Source organism: Pseudopipra pipra, chromosome 11 (genome assembly GCF_036250125.1).
Source record: "Pseudopipra pipra isolate bDixPip1 chromosome 11, bDixPip1.hap1, whole genome shotgun sequence".
Lineage (NCBI taxonomy): Eukaryota > Metazoa > Chordata > Aves > Passeriformes > Pipridae > Pseudopipra > Pseudopipra pipra.
Window position 1 is genome coordinate 13,669,749 of NC_087559.1, and position 6,000 is coordinate 13,675,748.

Here is a 6,000-nt window from a genome sequence, read left to right on the forward strand (position 1 = left end):
GTTGCTTTCTGTCGCTAGGCATCTGCTTTATGCCAGATGTGGCCTTTCTGGGACCCCTGGTAGGACCCAAACTCTGCCTCACCCACCTCTAAAAAGCCCTAAGCAGCCCCTGAAATTGTGTGCTCGTGGCTTTGGTTTGTGTAAGCAGTTGTCCTGGTGAGCAGGAGGAGACCCACAGCCCCTCCATCCACACTGTCCTCCTGCTCTGCCCCAGAGCCATTGTCCCTTCCTGGGAGCTGGGCTGGGAGGGCCAAGGTCCAGCAACACGTGCTCAGGATGAGTTGAGCAGTGAGGTGCAGAGTGGGGCATCATGCTGGTGTCATGTAATAACACTGGTATGTTTTGTACCACAAGCTTTTAGCCATCTGCTGGTATAACACCCACTATTATGTGGAGCCATGGAGCTCCAACAAACAGCAGGTATTGCTGCAGGCATAGCTTTGCCCAAAGATGCTCTCTGGCATGCACTCACTCTCCTTTACACCTGTCAATGAAACAGGAGAATGCTTAAACTTACCATTTTTTGCACTTGGATGGTGAAACTTGGGTCATGTGGGATGTGAAGGGCCATGCATTAGCTGTTAAAGGTCTCTTAAAGTGAGCCAATTCTGCTCAGGAAAAGTAATTTTGGTCCTTGGAAAGTAGTGAGCAAAGTGGTATATCCTGAATGCTATTTATTAGTGCATTCTTGAGCTCTCTCTTATCTTGTCTCTTTTGGAGATCTCTCTTGAAATGGTCAACAAGCTGAGTTAGTGTGGCCACGGCCTCTCCTTGAGTCAAATGAGTTGTGCTCTCACTGAAATATAAGTGAATATAATGGAGGCTGTAGTAGTGACTGCAGGTTTGAGCATTCAGCCTCCTTGTTCATATATTGCTGTGGAAAAACTCTACTGTGGTATTAATACCTTTGTCTTGTACTCACAAGAGAAGTAAATGAGCTTTATTTGGATTTTCTATGGAAGAAACAGCAGTGCTGTTTCACTTGTGGCATTTGAATTAGCTTTTCAGAGCTTATTTGACTGCCTGCTGCTTTTGAGACGGGCAATAGAGCCAATCGGGTTTTGTGTGGTGAATATTTTACAGTAGTAAGAAACAGGTAATTAGAAGGGAAAATATTTAAAATAGCTATATGTCTTAATATCAGTTCAGGTTGGCACTTGTGCATGCAGCCTCTCTTTTCTTTTTCTTGGTCATTAATCATTATTAGTGGATATATGTCAGAATTTATAGTTAGATTCAGCTCTTACTGTGTTTCTCATTTCTTGATAAGTTTTGTGCTTTGGAGCTCTACGAAAAAAATCAATCTTCTTTGTGTTTTATTTTCATGGTGTAACAAAGTGACTTGTGGCAGTAGATAATTGAATTTCCAGTCTGGTTTCCAGTGGGAGGTTGAAATACTACATTGGATAATGTATTAGTGATGATGCTTTATCTGCTATAGACACCATGTGAAAAAAAATGGACAAAGGCTTCACATCTGAAAATCTTTGATGCTGTATGAGATAATGTGGCTATGAACCAGCCATCCAGTTATAACTTGGATCTCCTTTGGGCTCAGCGGAAGAAAAGTAAAAAGTAAAAAGAAAAACACAATAGAACAAAATAGATTAAAATAGACAGACAAGTTTACAGGTTATGAGTAGTTTAATCAGGAAATCACACTGTGAAGGCTTTTCTCCTTTTTCCTACTGTTGGTAGCAAAGGAACAGAACACCCCATATTGGGGAGAGAAATTTGCTGTCATTGGGCAAATACTTCTGAAAAAGCTCAGGGGATGTCACCACTCAAACTTTCTGTGCTTGGTTATTTCACTTTGAAAAGACAGTAATTCTGGTATAAACCTGATGAAAGCTGGGCTGCAGCTGGGGAGGTTTGAATTGTCACCCAGGCACTCGCCCCCAGGTTGGTGTTCCCCTTGGCTGCACATGGCATGCACGGTGTCCTAAAAGCAACCCAACCCCTCATCACACATGAATGTTCGGGCACCAAGGATGGAGAGTCGAGTGAATCCACAAGATTGTTAAGACATGGCTTTGCAGCTCATGTAAAATCTTGCCAGTTGTCTGGAAAAAATGTTACAGTGGGTAGGCTGTAAATGCAACTGTATTTTTACCTACTCTTATTTTTTTAGAAATCTGATTTCAAAACTAAATATTTAGTAGAACTCAAGCTGACTTCATGGCTGTGTCTTCTTTTCTTCCTCTCTGCGTGGTATTCCATGCATGGTTTACTGAGTGCTGCAATTTTGATTTTTCTCTTCATCACAAGTCTAATGGGTGAATGGTGATAAGTTTGTAGCTTTGGAGAGATTTTCTTGGCAGTTTCAGTCTATATTTCTGACAGGAAATCATTTTCTCCCTTGAATTATGATTGCTGGGTTACATGAGTGCAGTCTAACCACTGCTCAACTGCTGTTTGTCTGCTGTCTTTCTGGTCTTAGAGAAGGCCAAACTGCCCCAATGCAAAACATAAAATTAGATGAATGCTGCAGGAAGGGAATAACAACATCATTTTCTGTGATCTCTTGCGATTTTATTTTACCACTTCTTATCTGAAAAGCATCTTCAATTCCACTTGGAGTCAAGAATTAAATTTGTTTAGAGACAGTTCTTCCCATATATGGAAAACAAATGGAACTGACTTCATTTGTGTGTTGTTTTTTTTTTTAGTGGAAGATCACTGTGTTCTGCTACAGATGTTTGCAAATGAGCAAATGAGTGGAATATGTGGAGCTTGTCTTAGATCTACAGAAATCTGCCCCATATCTTGGCCTGTATCATTTGGCTAAACCTTGTGTAGTCCACATCAAATGCACAGTCTTGACCTTTCAAGGCCATAAACCTTGTGTTTGGTGTGGTGTTCATCTGTGAATTGCTGTGGGTCCTACTTGTTCCTGAAAATTGATAAATTTAACTCTTAATAATGGAGGCGAATCCAGTGTTTGGAGCCAAATGATTCAATGTAAAATATTGTTGCAGTTGAAATTTATAAAAGCAAACAGGATCCTTTATTTTAATAATGAATGGCCCTGTAGGCAGACAGAGAGCAAACCCCATCCATTACTGCAGAGTTATGCCCACAGTTTTACTGTCAGCACCTCAGGCCCTCACTAAGGCCCTGAGTGATGCAGTCAGCAGTGAGCAGACAGCTCTGCAGGGCATCTCCTCTCTAGGTGTAGTAGGAGTTTGCAAAGCTGGTGAGAGAAACAACTGAAGAGGAGCAAATGGAGAAAATTGTGAACTGAAAGTAGCAGAAGTCTCGCCTAACCAGTGCCAGACCCAAAGCAGATCTACCACTTCTATCCTAACTTTCTTCCCAATACTGTGTAATGAAAATCTTCGTGGCACTGGTGTGAGTAATGGCTGAGGAATGGGAGGGAAGAGGGGCTCAGCCCTGCCACTGCTGAAGCCCAGAGAAGCTCTGTCACCGCCTTCTGCGGCTCCTCACCGCAGAGAGCTACAGCTGTCAACTTCGATGCTCTGTTGAACTTGCTAACGTAATTGTAAAGATCATCTTGAAGTAATTTGATTTTTGTCTTCGTAAAGTCACGCAAGTGTTGCTGATTTGTGTACTTGCTGTGTTTATTTTTGTTGCAAGTTCAGTTCTAGTCCATTTAATTAGGAGGCCAGAGGGTCATCTCCCCTCTCCCTGTGCCAAGCCATCAGTAATTCCCAACGCGAAGCGCAGTCGCCTTCAGCAGCAGGGCACGAGCTGTGCCCTTCCTCAGTGGGTGCTGGAGGTGATGGGCCCCTGTGCACCAGTGCCAGAATCCCTAACCAGCCCCTCTGGTGACAGTGGCCAGAGCAGAGCGTAAATCTCTGTTGCAGGGTCCCTGCTGTCACCTGGGAGATGTAAGACCATGTTAATGCAAACAAATCTTGTTAATTCTCATGAAACACATGCAGTTATAGCCCTGTTAACAGCACAGTATTAATTAACTGAGTGGTGCTTGGATTAGGTGCTTATATAATTTCCCTAACATGTGTTCATAACCCATAGCAACACAGAACATGTTGTGCTCCAGAAAAACTGTGAATGAGAACCAAAGCGTGTCTTGTAGATTTTCTTTCCTTAAGAAAGGAAAGAAATGAGACACTTAGTCCAGTGGTGTCTGATCCCTGTCCCTAATTGTTTTGAAGCCCTGCCCAGTGATGCAGCCTGCATTTTCCCTGGGAATAGAAGAGGTCAGCAGGCTGAAGGAATTTAATACATGAGATCTGGAATATACCTCTAACTCTTCCAGCTAACGTGCTTTTTAAAGGCTGCCAGTCTCAGGTTTCCGTGTGAACAGAGAGGATGGATGGTATAAAGTGGAGGAAAAGAAACGCACAGAAGGCTGAGTCAGAGTAGTAAAGGTATACATTAATAACCAACTTAAACCCAGTTATTTCTGGCTCACACACAAGCAATACAAGCTCTAGTCCTATTTGCTGTTCTTGAATTAGACTTGCCTTTGCTTGGGAACTTCTTACTTAACAAAGTAGGGAGGTTGATTTTTATCAAATGAAAAAAGCTTTTGTAAAACACTGTTCTAACATAGAAATGATTATTGTAAATGCTCTCATGACACTGGAATTTTCTTTAATGATAACAATTTTCAGCACAATGGGATGCAGTATGTTAATGTGGGTTTTACAAGCATTCAGAGTTTCCAAAAACCCCTAGGAGAGCATCAGGTCATGCAGATGGCGTTTCTCAGACTGTTAAGAGAAGTCCACAGCACAACCCAGGGAATGGGGTCAGTACTCAGAATAATGTGATTGTAGCAGTGAGGTGCTTCACTAAGGCTGATTAGGAGAAAGTGGGAAATTAAACTGCAGGTAGAGAGTAGGAACCCCCCAGTGCTGCCCTGCAAGGCTTTGGTGGCTGGGAGCTGCTGCATCGTGCTTTGCTCAGGTGGGTGCAGCAGCTGAGTGCCCCGTGGTGCAGAAGATGAAGCTTCCCCAACCCTACTGACCCGGTTTGGGGAAAGGATTCCTGGTAATCTAAGAGAAGACTATTTGTGCTACCTCACAACACAACCCTGACCTCTTTGGCTTTTGGACATTGGTTATTAAGCAAAAGAGAGGCAGCAGAGAAGTTATTTCAGACCTGCATGGATGACTGGCTAAATCCCTATTGCCTGCCATTAATCTAAGCATGGGTCTACAGGAGTTGGAAGTCTGTGGGCACTGTCAGCAATCCTGTCCATATTATGTTATGATCTTAATAGAAAAAAAGAGAGTACATGAGGATGTTAAAGGCATACTGAGGCTGCAAGGGGGAGGATGTGACTGCTGTGGATCAGGGACAGTGTTGTACAGGAGGGCTCTGCACTGAAAGGCTCTCCTGAGTCTTGAAAGCAAACCTGCAACGCCACCTCCATCTGAGGGTGCCTGGGGGAAAGTGTGTATCTGTCTGTACGCCTGTGGTTAATTTTAGACTATGTATCTGCAAGGCTGGGAGGTCACCACCAAAAGGTTACCATTTTCCATGTGTTAGTACCTAAAATCATCAATGAAGACACCTCTCAGCGGCTCCCTAGGTCCCATGCCAACGAGAGAACAACTGGCTCAGCTTGGTAAGTAGATGATGAGATCAAATATGCAGAGTCCATTGCATTGTCCTAAATGATGTCTATGAGAAAGTGCCAGTTTGCAGTATAAAAGCAAAGACTTTGGGGAGTGCTGCAGAAATGTTTGCTTGTGGACAATGAGTAATTTGGTAGAAAGCATAGTATCATATGAACCTCTCAATTTAATCAAAATTATTTCTTAAGCTGTTGTCCTGAAGAAGTCCCAGTTTCTGAGTTGAACCAATACCGCCTTATTTTGCTACAGTGGCTACTCACTCTGTGTGGAAATTTTACTTAAGTGATTATTCATTTACTGACATTCTGAATGCATTGAAAAAAACTGTAAAACCAGTACAATTAAATAAGTAATAAAAATCAGAGATAACAAATATTCTTTCTGAATTGGGATGTGTTTGCAAAACACCTTGTTGGCATATTTCTGTTCT